This window comes from Suricata suricatta, chromosome 7, assembly GCF_006229205.1.
Source record: "Suricata suricatta isolate VVHF042 chromosome 7, meerkat_22Aug2017_6uvM2_HiC, whole genome shotgun sequence".
Taxonomy (NCBI): Eukaryota; Metazoa; Chordata; class Mammalia; order Carnivora; family Herpestidae; genus Suricata; species Suricata suricatta.
Genome location: NC_043706.1, coordinates 34,544,381 through 34,560,970, shown reverse-complemented (window position 1 = coordinate 34,560,970; position 16,590 = coordinate 34,544,381).

Here is a 16,590-nt window from a genome sequence, read left to right as displayed (position 1 = left end):
CCATATTTCATTCTTTCTCATTGCCATATAGTACTCCATTGTATAGATAAACCACATCTTCTTGAACCATTCATCAGTTGATGGACATTTAGGCTCTTTCCATGATTTGGCTATTGTAGAAAGTGCTGCTATGAACATTGGGGTACATGTGCTCCTATGCATCAACACTTCTGAATCCCCTGGGTAAATCCCTAGCAGTGCTATTGCTGGGTCATAGGGGAGTTCTATCGATAGTTTTTTGAGGAGTCTCCACACTGTTTTCCAGAGCGGCTGCACCAGTTTACATTCCCACCAACAGTCTCCAGCATCTATAGTCTTTTGATTTGTTCATTTTAGCGACTCTGACCGGTGTGAGGTGGTATTTCAGTGTGGTTTTGATTTGAATTTCCCTGATGATGAGTGACGCTGAGCATCATTTCATGTGCCTGTTGGCCATCTGGATGTCCTCTTTCGAGAAGTGTCTATTCAGGTCTTCTGCCCATTTCTTCACTGGATCATTCATTTTTCGTGTATGGAGTTTACCTAGATGCCTTTTTTAACGTTTTTGTTTATTTGGTTTTGAGAGAGATAGCATGTACCTGCAAGCAGGTGGGGGAGGGGCAGAGAGAGAGGAAGAGAGAGAATCTCAAGCAGGCTCAGCACCATCAGCACAGAGCCCTATGCAGGGCTCCATCTCATGAACCGTGAGATCATGACCTGAGGTGAAACCAAGAGCCTGGTGTTCAACTGACTGAGCCACCAACGTGCCCCAAATACATAATTTTTTACATGTCCCATTTTTAAAAAAAATGTAGTTATATATTATTGAGAAACAGAGATACAGAGTATGGGAGAGGCAGAGAGAGGGGGGAGACACAGAATCGGAAGGAGGCTCCAGGCTCTGAGCTGTCAGCACAAAGCCCGAGGCAGGGCTTGAATTTAACAAACTGTGAGATCATGACCTGAGTCGAAGTCCAACGCTCAACCAGCTGAGCCACCCAGGCGCCCAACGTGTCCCATTTTTAACTTGGATTATGATTTGTAGGGGCCCAAGGACTGTGTCAGGCTTTGAGAAGGTGTTAATACATCAGGCCTTCCCTAGAGATCACAGTTTGATTGTTGGACAGAATAGTCCCAGCGCCACCATTTAGTTTTCCAGGGCTAGGTGCTGTGTTAATTACTTTATATTTGTTCTCACTAAATCCTCACAGGGACCCTGTCAATTGCATATGCTACATCCCCCATTGGATGAGGAAATGAAGACTCAGGGATTAAGTAACTGGTCCAGTTACAGCTGTGTGTGCTGATTCCAAGCTGACATTTATTGAGCCCTTACAACAGGCCAGGCTCTGGACCAGAGCTTCACATTGGAATCTCAGGAAGCACTATGAGTTAAGGATTCTTATTTTCCAGGTCAGGAGGAGGCAGGTGCAGAAAGGTTAAATAACTTGCAAATATACCACTCCTGGGACGCTAGGGAAGCAGCCTGCCATCCTAACTAGCGGGGCTCCTCCTCTTTGCTCTTTGAATGCTGCATTTAGTTATTACAATACCAAAAGAAGTTCTGTGTGCTTTGGTTTCACTCTTGAAGCGATCCCAGGGACGGACCCTCAGGGCCGCACTGCGTCAAGGTTCCGAGGTACGCCCTGACTGCGAAGGGAGCGGTGCAGGGGAGGGCTGGGAGGGGGAACTGGTTAATAACTGCGCAGAGCAGGAGCGGCTCAGCGGTGTGAGGACCGCCTCTGTGCGCGCCCTGGAAATGCAAACCGCTCTGCTCTCGGCTCGGCTTCCCCCGCTGGCCCAGCCTGGCGGGGAGCCCTGCTGGAAGGGAAGCCTCATCTGAGGGAGCAGCCACAGGACCCTGGAGCCCTGGCTTCCCCCTCTCTGACCTTTAGCTCGAGCTGATGAATTGGCAGCAACTGTGTGACATCAGGGAGACATTTTCTTTTTTTGTGAGCTCAGAGCTTCCACGTAAAAATACCTCGGTCACAAGACTGAGGCTGCCGAAGCCCAGGCACACTTGTGGCCGCAACAGGTGATGGGCACCTGCTCCAAGCCCTCCAGCAGTCTGCGTAATCCCAGGGATTCCGGGCAGCCTTGTGGATGACCATGTAAGGGTGCTCGCTGGCCTTATTTATCCCGCCGCGCCGCCAGCTCTTAGCCCTGCAGGGGCAGGATAGCAGGGGCTGGGCACACTGGGCGGGCACCCAGGAGCCCTCAGCCTCCAGCACTTTCTTTTATGTGACCACTCTCCTTGTCCTCACCCTTGGTGACAACTAGCACTTGGTTACAATGAAGTGAGTTCAAAAGGTATCCAAACATGTCTTTTCCTGACTTTTGTGTGGTTGGGGCGGGGAGGGGGGCCATCAGGGAGTGAGGAATCTGATGTCTAGACGAGAGTGGTAGAAAGAACCATTATTTTAATATAGCAAAAGTCAATTGCAGGGAACGTAGATCTCTAAATACTGCAGACCCCTCATTTTAGAGAGGGGAAACTGCAGGCTCAGTTTGGGGCTTGCCCAAAGGCCTCATGGCCTCTGAGTGGCATAGGCAGGACTAGAATGATGGTCTTGGTTCCCTCACTAATAAAATGCTGTGGTGGGATTTAATGACATCCAAGATTTCCCTCAAGAACTTAAATGTAAGGGCCATCCAGTGGCTCAGCTGGTTAAGCGTCCGTCTCTTGATTTCAGCTCAGGTCATGACATTATGGATTATGAGATCGAGCCCCGCATTGGGCCCTGCACTGACAGCATGGAGTCTGCTTTGGGATTCTCCTTCTCCCTCTCTCTCTGCCCCTCTCCAACTCGTGCACACATACACACACACTCCCTCAAAATAAATAAATAAACATTAAAAAAAAAGAACTTAAGATGTGAAATCATAACTGAGCGACTCTCTGAGGCTCCCTGAGGAATCCTAGTAGATCTAGTAGACCGGGGCTCAGACAAGACAGGATACATCATGAGGAAGCGGGGGGTGCATTAGAAGACCAGGGAACTCCCAGACATTGGGATAGACGATTTCATGACCTTTGATACCCACCTGGTCACTTCAGTCCCTTCCCCCCATCTTAGACATAAACATTTACCCTAGAGCAGCTTTCCTTCCCTTCCCTTCCCTTCCCACACATACACATTCCCTAATTTCTGCTTGTTCACTGGATCTCTGTTACTCCAGCTTATATGTCTGTAGCTTTCCACTGCCTTTTATTAAGGAGTCACTCACAATGTGATTTAACACTCACTGTCACATATAATCCTCCTACCTCTGTCCTGATTTAAGTTATCATCCCCATTATGTAGATGAAGAAAGCCAAGGCTCAGAAATTTCCATACCTGCATATTCCCATAGTTTATAAATGGTAAGTTCCTGGGGCGCCTGGGTGGCTCAGTCGTTCGTGTGTCCAACTTCAGCTCAGGTCATGATCTTTTGGCTCATGAGTTCAAACCCCTCATTGGGCTCTGTGCTGACAGCTCGGAGGCTGGAGCCTGCTTCAGATTTTGTGTGTGTCTCTCTCTCTGCCCCTCCCAGCTCACACTCTGTCTCTCTCTCTCTCTCCTTCAAAAATAAATAAACCTTAAAAAATAAGTGGTAAATTCCTATAGTGACTGAAATCTAACTGGAAACCAGGCTTCATTTCTTATATTACCTCCCCAGTGTCACCTCCCTGCGTTATGTCTTCAGCAGCCCTAAAGCTCTGGTCATGGCCCATTAAATTCACTTGGACGTAACAGGTGCTAAGAAGCTGGAGGTCACCGGCTTTATTCCTGTGAGGACCCACTATCTTTGTCCTACTCCAAGACCACAGACTCTATGTGCCCTTGAACTTGAGGAATACTCGGAATTAAGAAGCGTCTTTCATGACTACTGGACAAAAGTAGAAAGTAATCAGTTATCGTTTTGTTCCTCTGAGCTTCCTAGGAGCTAAAGAGAACGCAAGCCCACCAGATTGTCAGGGTTGATAAACTTCGTCATACAGATCGATTTGGATACGTTTCCTAAAGCAGCAGTTTGGGAGCTTTCCTGTAACTGAATTCTGTAGTTTGGGGGAGTAAGCTATCTTTTGGCCACCCTGAGTCATGCTCCCCGTGACATCTCCAGCTGGTCGGCAGGTCACACCAGGTGGGTGGAGGCCACAGCAGAAAATGTGATAATACCCGGTAGGTTCCAGGGAGCTTCTGGGAGTAGTGACTCTCAAACAGGTGTCAGCAGGGAACTGACGCTGGAGAGGCTAGGTGGGTGGGATTTGGCATGAAACCGTGCAGATACGGCCATTTCTTTGTTCATTCTTTGTGCTTTCCTTCCATAGGGACTTACTGAACACCCCTATGGGTGAGTTAGATCTGGGGCTGTGTTGGACACTGAGGATTCCAAAGCTAATAATGGGGTTAGAAGTTAATATTCTAACTCTGGAGACCAACATATAAGCAAGCCATTATTCTACAATGTGAGACATGGCATCAGAGCTATGGTCCCTTAATGGAGGAAAGAATTCGTTCTGCTGGGCTGGGAGTGAGGGACTGGGCTGGGAAGGTGTCCTTTGAACAGAGATAGGAGGAGGGGAGAGTACATTCCAAACCCAGAGAGGAGCTGGGGCAAAGGTACAAAGCCTGAGTGAGCACAGCCTGATCAGGGAACTTGGAGTCCAGCATGTTCCATAGAAAGCAGCCTTGTTTTTTTATGCAAAGAAGAACTTTTGTGGGTGTCAGTCTGTATCATCATCATAATCATCACCATCAGACCTAACATTTATAAAACTGACTATGTACCAGGCAGTCTGCTAAGTGCTTTACTCACATCTCCTATTTTAAATACAACAACCCTAAGAGGTAGTTCTTAACACCTTTTATAGCTGAGAAACAGGTGTAGGGGCCAGGAAGATACTACCCCAGTTTAAAAAGCGCCTGTGCTGTTCTTGTCCCAATTGCTTCTTTTCCCTTTCCTTTATAGATTTTTGTTTTGGAGGCGTGAGCTTTTTTCTCGCATGTGTGTTTGTATGGTCATGTCCAGACCCCCTCCTGTCTGACCGGGCACTCGGGAAGGTCACCCATTTGGTCTTGGCCTTTACCTCCCCACAGTGTTCCAGCAAGGGACGGTGTATGCATTGAACCAAACCTGAAGTTCCGTTTGTTGTCATTGTTTTTTTTTTTTTTTTCCATGAGAAAATTAACCCCAAAGAAGAACTGAAACATACAGAGAAGACTTTATTGTACACACTGCTCCTGCCCAAGGCATTTGCCGAGATCATGTTCACAAAGACCGGACTATTACTGGAAAGTGGTCCTTTAAATATGTGTGTGGGGGGTGTGGTGTGTGGGGTGGGTGTGTTACAAATTGAAAGTTAAGTAGGCTCTGATTTTAGAGAGCTTTAGATGCCATCTGGAGCTTAAAACTTGATTTTATGATGATAATCAAGAAAAAGGGAAGGGGGGTTGTCCTCTGCCTGGGACTCTACGCTAGCACATACCTTTTCACATTCCGCCTCGGTGAGCAGCGAGAAGTGTTTGAGGGCTCAGAGACATGCAGTTTAAGAAGAGTCTGTTGGATGCAGGATGGGTTGGAAGGGACAGGATTTGAGAAGGCTCCAGTTTACAAGTCATGATCAAATCTGGGGGTGCGGGGTGGGGAGTCAGGGCCTGAATTTTGGTGATGCTGATGGTCGTGGAAAGGGGATCTTGTAAAAGGAGCTAACCCAGGGTAAATATATTTTTATACGTAAACCCTGGCTCATCAGTTTTCCAAATTGGATTGGGATGGGGGGGTTCGGTTTTTGTATGTGTATGTGTGTGTGCTTTTTGTTGTTTTTTGTTTTGTTGTGTGTGTTTTTTTTTTTTTTTTTTTACCATGGGCCCCACCTGTATCGTTATGATACATTCGCTTTTGCAAATCTTTCCTCTGAATCCAGGATGTCACTTGTCCTCGGTACCTGAATGAGCCGTAAACACCAATGCATAAAGGCTTGAATCTGTGTCTAAACTTAGCCCCCCGCTGACTTGGAAAGAATCTCAACTTGGCAAAATGCCTTCCTCTCTCTTCAAGCAGCAGGTCTAAAAAGTAGCTCTCTAACCACCCCCCCCACCCCCCTAACTAATGAACTATATCTAATAGCCGCTCTTTACAGAGTCCTTTGAGAAAGAGATGGCGTTTGTTTTTGACCTCATTATCCATTTCAGCCTGTCCTTGATGAAAATAATCGCCCCTTAGGCAGGTACATTCCTCACATTCCTCTCTCCGCTAGCTGCTAAGACGTTGTTAACCCCAGCGGCCATGGGAAAATGCTGCCGTCTGCTACAGAGAATCTAAGGGGAGCGGGCACAAGATAACAAGAGGTGAAGAGGTCAGAGTGGAAGCCTCTTTCATCTTTTCAGGCTGTTTCCAACCCAGACAAAGGATTCTGTCCAGGGGTGCAAGGCCCACGCGGCTTTATTTTATGGTCTGGCCCTGAAAGGGGGTTGGGAGGGCGGTGTCGTATCTGGATATTGTTTTGGAGGCCAATGCCTGGCTCCCGGGAAGTCCTCGACTCCTGGGGGAATGCTAAGTGGAAGGAAGGGCAAGCCGCCCCTGCCTGGGCGGAAGAGACCACCCAGCTACTCAAAGGGGAGCGTGGAGGGCTTGAATGGAATGAGCTGTCCTGCAGGATTTATCATTCAGACAGTGAGATTAAGGGTGTGAGGCTGTTTAGCAGCTTCAAGTCGGAGTAGCTCCAAGATTTACAGAAGAGAAGGGGGGAGGGAAAAGTGGGGGGGTGGGCGAGGGGGGCGTGGGGAGGGGCAGTATGGAGATGAATGGAGTGGTAAGGACTGTTTGGTAAACTGTGTGGGTTTGGGGAGAGCAGAATCCAAATTTCCTCCCAGCTCGCCCCTAACCTGCTTTATGACTTTGAACAAGTCATTTCTCCCTTTTGTACAGTGACGCGATCGCAAGGGGACCAGAAGGTGCCTCGGGGGCTGCCTGCTCCGCCCCCTCCCCCCACGCTTTTCCTCAGCTCGCCTCATTGATTGTGCCTTATTAGAAAAGTAGCATGGCCACGTTATCGATAATTGAAAGTCAGCCACCCTCCATCGTCCCCAAATCCGCCGTCCAGTCCCCAGCGCCTTGAGAACGGCCGCCCTTTGGGAGGATTTCCCTCCGACCTCTTTTCACATGTATATATCCTTTTTAAATGTTAAAAAAGATTTATTTATTTTTAAAGACTTATTTTTGAGAGAGATAAAGAAGGGAAGGGGCAGGCGGGTGGGACAGAAGATCTGAAGCAGGCTCTGGATGCAGGGCTCCAACTCAGAACTGTGAGATCATGACCTTAGCTGAAGTCAAGATGCGCAACTGACTGACCCACCCGGGTGCCCCCTTAAACATTTTTTTAAGTGTTTATTTATTTATTTATTTTGAGGGAGACAGAGAGCGAGTGAGTGGGACAGAACTACGCTGCGTAGTTCTCTCTCCGTGTTCCGCTAGGGCCCCACTTACCCTTCAGGCCTAGCGCACCTCCTCCCCGTCGCTTTTCCGAATGCTGCTCACACCTTTGCACCCAGCGCCTTTATTAAAAACTCTCCTCAAAGTTCCCAGTTTTGACTGTGCCATCTGTTTACTGCTGGGACTCTGATGGTCCCAGAATATATATCATTAGTACTTTCCGGATTATTACACACAGTCTCCGTGCACTGTAGCTGCATCGCACTGTGTTGGATGTGTGCATACATACAGAGTACACACACGCCTAATTCACGGAGCCATTCCCTAATCTGTCCATGTGCGCTCTGCTTCCTGTTTGTGTGTGTGTTTGTTTTGGTTTTGGTTTTGGTTGTTTGGTTTTCTTTTTTTTTTCTTTTCTTCTTCTTTTCAGTATTTCTGTGAAATACCCGCCAGACAAGAAATCATGGTTCCATCGGGGTCACTTCCTTTCCTTTCTGGGTTTAAGCTCAGGGCACCCACACCACTGATTCTTTCAAGTTTGTTTTCATTAAAAAAATCTTTTTTTAATGATTTATTTATTTTTGATACAGAGAGAGAGCATGAGAGGGGGAGAGGCAGAGAAAGGAGGAGACACAGAACCAGAAACAGGCTCCAGGCTCTGAGCTAGCTGTCAGCACTGAACCTGATTGCGGGGCTTGAACCCACGAACGTGAGATCTGACCTGAGCTGAAGTCGGAGACTTAACCGACTGAGCCACCCAGGTGCCCCTCAAGTTTGTTTTCAGTTGCAGACCTTGGCTGCCCGCAGGGAACGTAGCCCGTTGGTAGTGCTCAATTAAGAATGTGATGTTAGAGGAATAGCAGGGCCAACCTATGCGACACAGGGAGAAATTCCAGGATTGAGATGAGAGAGAGTTCTTGGAAAAGGCCTCCCGGCTGGCCTGTTTCAGGACAGGGCTTTCTGATTATGACCCAGGTTTCTTTATCAGAACCAGAAGTGGGCCTTCATCTGACTTTCTGATGCCTGTACCAAATAAAAATGCCAAGTGTTTACTTTCCAACTGGAAAAATGTCTGTCGGGTGGACCTGGATCATTGCCTTTGTAACTCCTCCTTTTCCTTGCCTTTGATTCTCCCTTTCACGGATGCTTTACAATTGCAATCTCTTCAGGAATCACCCGGGAATCTTGTTAAACTCAGACTGGGGTTCAGTCGGTTCAGGAAGGGGGGCCTGAGAAGTTACAGTTTCGGGGTTTAAAAAAATTTTTTTGGTAATGTTTATTTATTTTGGAAGGAGAGAGAGAGAGATAGTGTGAGCAAGAGAGGGGCAGAGAGAGAGGGAGACACAGAATCCGAAGCAGGCTCCAGGCTCTGAGCTGTCAGCACAGAGTCCGATGCAGGGCTCGAACTCACAAGCCCTGAGATCATGACCTGAGCTGAAGTAGGACACCCAACTGACTGAGCCCCCCAGGCGCCCTGAGAACTTACAGTTTTAACGTATGCCAAAAATTCCTTCAGTCTAGTATGACCTAGTTTTCTGCTGCCACTGAGCCCTTTCAAAGAATGCCTTCCTTGGGGCTCCTGGCCAGGTCAGTTGGTGGAGCGTGTGACTCCTGATCTTGGGGTAGTGAGTTTGAGCCCTGCATTGGGTGTTGCGATTACTTAGAAAAAAACTCTTCAGACCAAACGGATGCCTTTCGTACCTCTGCTCTAGTTCTGAACGTGGTAATTTATCATTTAATATTCGGATGGGCAATCTTCTGTCTCAGTCCCTGGGGGAGGAGTGGAGTGCAGTGGTCTCTTTCTAAAGCAGCAAGGGGAGATCTCTGAGGAGGTGGGACCTCTTCACCTCGGGGCTGAAGGACTGGCTCAGTCATTCTTTCCTGCAATTCTCTGTCATTGTCGTCGCTGCCTGGGAGCTGCAGACCGACCACGCACCCACCCTTCACTTCACCTAACGCTGGAAAACTTCAACACCTGAGGTCTTTGCTGCTTCTGTTTGTGAAGGGACTTAGCTTGAACCTTCAAATACAGTCCCCTCATAATTTTAAATGAAGGATTGAATAGAATAGGGCAGTGGAATTAGTCATAAGCAGATTACTAACATTGCTTTACCTTTTAAAAACACTTGATAGTTTACAAATCATTTAGAGATCTGCAGTCTTTGGATCCTTATGACGCTGGCAGGCGGGGCTGGCATTATCCCCATTTCCTAGACAAAATGAGCCTCAGAGAGGGTAAATGACATATCCAGGCTCAACCAGCTACTGGGTGGTAGAATTTGGCTTTAACTTGTAAATGCCCTTCTTAGCTCCGGGTTGCCTGGGTGGCTCGGTCATCTTGGGCTCAAGTCATGATCTCACGGTTCATGAGTCGCGCATCAGGCTTGGGATTCTCTGTCTCCCTCTCGCCCCCACCCCTTCCCTGCTCTCTCTCTCTCTGAAAAAGAAACATTTAAAAAATATTAAAAAATATAAATACCCTCTTAACCTGGATTGTGCATCTTCTTGATTTTCTGTGTAAAAAGAATTGTGGTGCACCTAGGTGGCTCAGTCGATTAAGCATCTGACTTCGGCTCCGGCCATGATCTCACGGTTTGTGGGTTCGAACCCCGCATCAGGCTCTGTGGTGACAGCTTGGAGCATGGAATCTGCTTTGGATTCTGTGTCTCCCTCTCTGCCCCTTTCCTGCTTGTGCTAGCTCTCTCTCTCTCTCTCTCAAAAAAAATTAATTAATTAAAAATTAATAGAAACTATTAAAAATAAAAATAATTGCAATAGTTGCTGTCTCTCCCCAGGTTTCTATGATTTGATCCTGCCCATTCTCACTGCCACTTTCCCTACCCAGGCTTCCAATATCACACACTAGAACTATCACCAGAGCAGTCAGTCTAGATTATTAAGACTAGAACAAATGCTCATGGAGCCCTACTATGTGCCAGGCCCTGTGCCAAGCTCTGACCTTCCAGATGACACAGAGACCTGAAACAAGTCACCGCAACAGGACAAGGAGAGCCGTGAGGGAAGACAGGCGCCTGCGGCGGGGCTAAGGGATGGAACTGCTCCTTCCCGCTGGTCTTCTAGATGTCAGGTTTTCTTCATCCCAGGCTCCGCGTGCTGTGCGTTTCCTGGTCAGGATCCACCAGTGACGTCCCAGTGCCAAGACTCCAACTTGTGCCAAGTCCTCCATTACCTGGCCCCAGAATCTTAATTCCTCACTACAGCTCTCTATGCTGGTCCCTTCACTTCATGCCTGATTGGTCCAGACACATATTCTTATGATTCTGGTCAAAGAATCAGAGTGATAACTTGAACACTACTTACTGCTTGTCTGTGTCTCTCTACTAAGCGGTTTTGTATGTTCTTTCATGTAATACTCCCGTCTCAGTGAGGGTGGGTATCACCTTCCTCATGAAAAACCTTGATTCAGAGAGGTTAAGTAACTTGCCCAAGTCACACAGCTAGAACATACCTGAGTAGAACTAACTCCCCTGGTCAAACCCAGTCATCCCACACTTGCCATTCCACTCTGCTGAAATGAGGGACAGAGAATGCTATACATTAGGGATTAGTAATGTTTGAAATTTTTAAAATGTTTATTTATTTTTGACAAGACAGAGAGAGACAGAGTGAGAGCAGAGGAGGGGCAGAGAGAGAGGGAGACACAGAATCCAAAGCAGGTTCCAGCCTCTGAGCTGTCATCACAGAGTCTGATGTGGGGCTCAAACTCACGAACTGTGAGATCATGACCTGAGTCAGATGCTTAACTGACTGAGCCACCCAGGCGCCTTGGGATGAATATTTTGTCTTTTTACTCTAACTGCTCCCCCGCCTGAAATACTCACTTTCTCCTTCAGGGATCTCGATGTTGCACTTCTCAAGACACCCCGGAGACTTTCTTCACCTTGAATTCCCTCCATTGTTGCTTGCTGTCTTTATACTGTATGATCTTGGATCACTTAAGCTTCCAAGGCCTTGGAATTGTTCTCTAGTGATTTTCTGGAGGTACATTTGAGCCTGACTACAAACTGCTATTCAGATTGGCTGGAGGGCCAACAGCCATAACAATAACTAACGGAGTTGCTGAAAATGGAGATCAGTTATCCAGAACACCAGTAGAGGCATCCGGAAAGCCCGCAAAACAAAAACAAAAACCAAAAACAAAAGAGGGGAGCAGTATAATTAGCATGGTCATCTCTCTGGGCTACAATTTTCTCATCTGTAAAGTGCACGGACTTGAACTAGATGGTCTCTAGTCAACAAATATTTCTTGTATTTCCCCCAGGCACCAGGCACCATTCTAGGTACTGGGAATACAATAGACAAAAATTCTTGCTGTTATTCTAGTAGAAGGAGACAATAATAGACAAAGTAAATATGTAAATACATGAAGTATTTGGATTATGTCAGATAGAGGTAAGTGTGAAAGAGAAATATAAAGCAGGGAAGGGGAAAGGAAAAGCCTAGAAGTGACATTATCTGACTTGCATTTTATTCATTTATTGTTTTCATGTTTTTTATTTACTTTTGAGAGACAGAAAGAGATAATTTTGGGGAGAGTCAGAGAGAGAGGGAGACACAGAATACGAAGCAGGCTCCAGGCTCTGAGCTAGCTGTCAGCACAGAACCCAATGTGGGGCTCGAACCCACGAATCGTGAGATCATGACCTGAGCTGAAGCCGGACGCCTAACTGACTGAGCCACCCAGGCGCCCCTGACTTGCATTCTAAAAGGCTCACTAGCTGGTGTGGAGAAGAGATGGTAAGCGGATAAGCAAGTAATCAGGGAGACTGATAGCAGAGAGTTGCAGCAGTCCAGGCCAGGGCTGGTGGTGTGGCTTGGGCAAGAAGTAGAGGTTAGAAGTGGTCAGAGGTTGGGGGCGCTCGGGTGGCTCAGTCGGTTAAGCATCTGACTTCAACTCAGGTTATGATCTTACGTACGGTTTATGAGTTTGAGCCCCATACCCGGCTCTGTGCTGACCACTCAGAGCCTGGAGCCTGCTTCAGATTCTGTGTCTCCTCTCTCTGCCCCTCCCCTGCTTGCACTCTGTCTCTCTCTGTCTCTTTCTCAAATATAAATAAACATTAAAATAAATAAATAACTAAAAAAGAAGTGGCCAGACCTTGGATACATTTTAAAGGTAAAGCCAACATAATGTACTGATGGATGGTATGTAGAACTGACTCCAGATGTCTCCAAGGTCTTTGCCTGGGAAGGAAGGGACATCTGTGAGGATAGAGTTGCCATTAATGAGGATGGGGGAGGTCCAGGCTAGAGATATAGAGGTGAGGGCCATCTAGGTATAGATGACGTATCGGACACTTAAAATTCTCTTGGCCCTGGCTTCTTCCTTCAGCTTGATGTCATGCAGCCGGTATTGGCCAGATTTGCAATGGGTACAAACTGACAGTGCCTCACCTCTGCCTCTCTGTGTACTTCTTGCTTCCTGTACAAAGTGGGCTGCAGGATAACCATGGAAATTCACTCCATGCCACCATCTGTATAACCCAGAGAGTTGGGTTGATGGGGGGAGTTGATGCTCATGGGGCCGCCCTTAACCAATGTTGAAGAGAAGCCGATGGATACATGTGGATCTCTTTTTGTCTCTTCACAGACAGTTCTGAATCTCCTTAGAAGGTTCTGTGGAGAAATCTGTCAGTATCCCATAGTGGTGGTCACTCAACAGTGCTCAACAGTGTATTCTTGAATTGGCTTATCCTTTCTTCTCGGTCACCCTGTTCCTCATTTCTGCTGTCTGGAATTTCATTCCCATATAAACTACCTGCATGCAAACCTTTTATTAAGGTTCTGCTCTTAGAGGAATCTAGGCTAAGCCACATGGCATTTAACATGAGACTGAATGAGATCCCCAAATGTATTGGTGAAAACTGGGTACAGATACAAGGATTGAGCTCCAGGACCTTCCAACATGTAGAGGTGAGACAGATGGAAAGAATCTACCCTAATGAACAACCAAGAAAATGTAGTGTCTTGGAAGCCAAGAGAAACAAGTGTTGAAGGGAGAAGGAATGGTCAGCTGATCCTTGCTAAGCAGTCAAGTAAAAATGAAGACTACCGATGACCTTTAGGATTGACCACAAGGGGGGTTGGGGAGGGTTGCTGACCTTAACAAAGAGCAGTTTGGGTAGAGTTGTGGAGTGATTGAAATGAGTTTGAGAGGGGCGCCTGGGTGGCTCAGTCAGTTAGCAGCTGACTCGTGGTTTGGGCACAGGTCATGATCTCATGGTTTGGGAGTTTGAACCTGTTTGGGATTCTTTCTCTCTCTGCCCAATCTGGTTCATGCTCTCTCTCTCTCAAAGTAAACAAATAAACTTAAAAAAAAAAAAAGAAATGAGTTTCAGAGAGATAAGCTAGAAAGGAAGTAGGGTCAAGAGTCAACAGAGACTCTCTCTCTCTTTTTTTTTTTTTAATGTTTATGTATTTATTTTGAGAGAGAGTGTGTGTGTATAGGAGAGGAGGGCAGGGGCAAAAAGGAGAGAGAGAATTCTAAGCAGGCTCAGCACTGTCAGCGCAAGCCTGAGTCAGGGCTCGAACCCATGACCCACCGAGAGTGTCACCTGAGCTGAAATCAAGAGCTGGACGCTCAACCAACTGAGCCACCCAGGCATCCCAGGACAGACTCTTTTCAAGATGGGGGAAATTATAGCATATTTAAATCTATTTATATGCTGTTGTGAATGATTTTGCCAACAGGGAAATACAGATGGTACAGGAGAGAGGAGAGAGCATTGCTGGAGGGAGGGATGGGATCTAGAGGCCAGTGCAGGTGTCTGCCGTAGATAGGAGCCGGACAGTTTATCCCCAAACTGCAGGAGGAAAAGCAGAGTATGAGGGTGAAGTCCCACATCTCAGGACTCAGTGAGTGCTTAAGTTGCAAGATGTTAATCACACTTGGGGCCTGTGCCATCCACCACACTCCATTTTTTTTTTAAATGTTTATTTATTTTTGAGAGAGAGTGAGACAGAACATGAGCAACGGAGGGTCAGAGAGAGTGAGGGAGACACAGAATCAGAAATAGGCTCCAGGCTCTGAGCTGCCAGCACAGAGCCCAATGCGGGGCTCGAAACCACTGACTATGAGATCATCACCTGAGCTGAAGTTGGATGCTTACCTGACTGAACCACCCAAGCGCCCCAACACACTTCTTCATTTGAAGTGAGACCAGAGGAAGTGACCTGGTCTACATTGACACACCATTGATCAGAAGCAGATTTGCAGTTACAATGCAGGCTCCTCCTGCCCTGCCCAGCACCCAAGGGCTCTCCCTTTGGGGAGAAGCCTAACCTTATTCAGTTGTCTGTCTCACCTGGGCACCAAGTCATGGATGTTAGCCTAGCAGGCTCCAGGAAGGACAGCAGAACAGGGAAATAGAGACATGGGCAAGCTTCAGAATAGGACCAGCAAGTCACCGGGCAAGTTAACTTGGAGGTCTGCTGATGAGTTCATGGCATCTCCCTAGGAGTATTTAGGAATCAATTTAATCACCCTAAGGAAAGCTATAAACGGGCAAATTGGGTTGAGCAGAAGGAAGATGTTATAAATCTAAGTGCAGACTAAAGGGCACAAATCCTTCTGGAACCTAGATTCCTGGTTTCAAATACTCCGTCAGGCCTGGGTTCCTAATTTGAGGTTTGGAAACATGGTGTCTCTAAGCTGAGAGTTGAAGTGGGTGGGCGGTGAGTGTGTCTGAGGGGTGGGCATCACAGAGAGGCACAAACCCTGTGGAAGAGCCACACACACAGCGTCACCGTGACCTCCAGGACGCTTGCAAAACCCCTGCATTCTCTCTCAAACATTCTCTGTGCTTTTGTGTGGCGTCCTGTGCTAAATGCGTCAGGTATGTGGGGTGGGTGAGGGAAGTATAGACTCAAAACAGATAAACTAGAAGAGGTCCTGTCCTCAAATTTTTACAGTCTTTTTTTTAATATTTATTTTTGAGGGAGAGCGAGCAAGCAGGGGAGGGCCAGAGAGAGAGAGAGAGACAGAGAATCCAAAGCAAGCTCTGTGCTGTTTGCAGAGAGCCCCACTTAGGTCTCGAACCCACAAACCACAAGATCACGACCTGAGCTGAACTCAGACACTTAACCGACTGAGCCACCCAGGCGCCCCTAAAGTTTCACAGTCTAATAGGAAGAAGCTATTCGCTCATTTAGCTAATTTCATGCCTGAGTCTCTTGTCTCCATTATTTCAGGCCTGGGCAGAAGACAGCATACAGTGTGCGGGGAGACTGTGTCTCTAGTCACTGCAAAGGTAGCTCCCTAATTGTGGATTCAAAACTGTAAATTATAAACTGCTCTTGGGCACGAATTTCTCCCATGTGAGCTTGTTGAGCGCGATCCACTTATCTCTAGGGTCGATCGCCAGTTAAATCCTGCCCAAGTAGCTGAAAGCCTGTTTGTTTTGCAACAAACAGGAAAAGGGGGCCCACTCTGAAATTCGGGCCTCGGGTAGAACCTGAAGCCAGGGCTCTCATATGTTTGTTTGGGGAATACTTAAACGGGGCTGGTTTGTGATGCCCCTCTTTCCCCTTTTCCACCAAAACAGTACTTGAAGAGGTGCCCAGGCCCTGGATCTGACCACCCGTCAGGTGCTGAGGGTGGGCCGGGGACACGAGGGTTGGAATGTCACCGTGTGATAACCCAGGAATGCGTCTCTGACAAAATCAGCCCGAGGTCTTCATTTCTGTGGCCCTTTGCAGCTGTTTCAAAACACTTGCAGTATCAGTGATTTCATGGAATCCTCACCGCCTTCTCGTGAGGTAGGTGGAGCAGGGTGAATTATCACCGTCTCCCGGCTGGAGAGACAGGGTCCAAGCAGCCATGTGACTAGGCCTGTGTCACGGGACTAGGAAGGTGCTGAGCTGGGTCTCCTGATGGTGAGTCGGCCGCCCAGGTGACCGGGAGCCTCCGCAGCCACCAGGCCCTCAGATGAGGGTGGGGCCTGTGACTCCAGGGCCGCCTGGCTTTGGGTCCTGGCTCTGTCCATACCGGCTGTCTGGCCTTGGACAGGTTGGCTAAGGGTCTCTGTGCCTCCTTCCTCATCTGGACGATGAGCAAAATAATACTACCTGAATCCTCATGAGGTGTTTTGAGGAGTAAATGAGATATCATAGAGAAGGCACAACACGTCGGTCATGATGCAAGACATCTACGCATGTTACGTGCCCTCCTCGCCT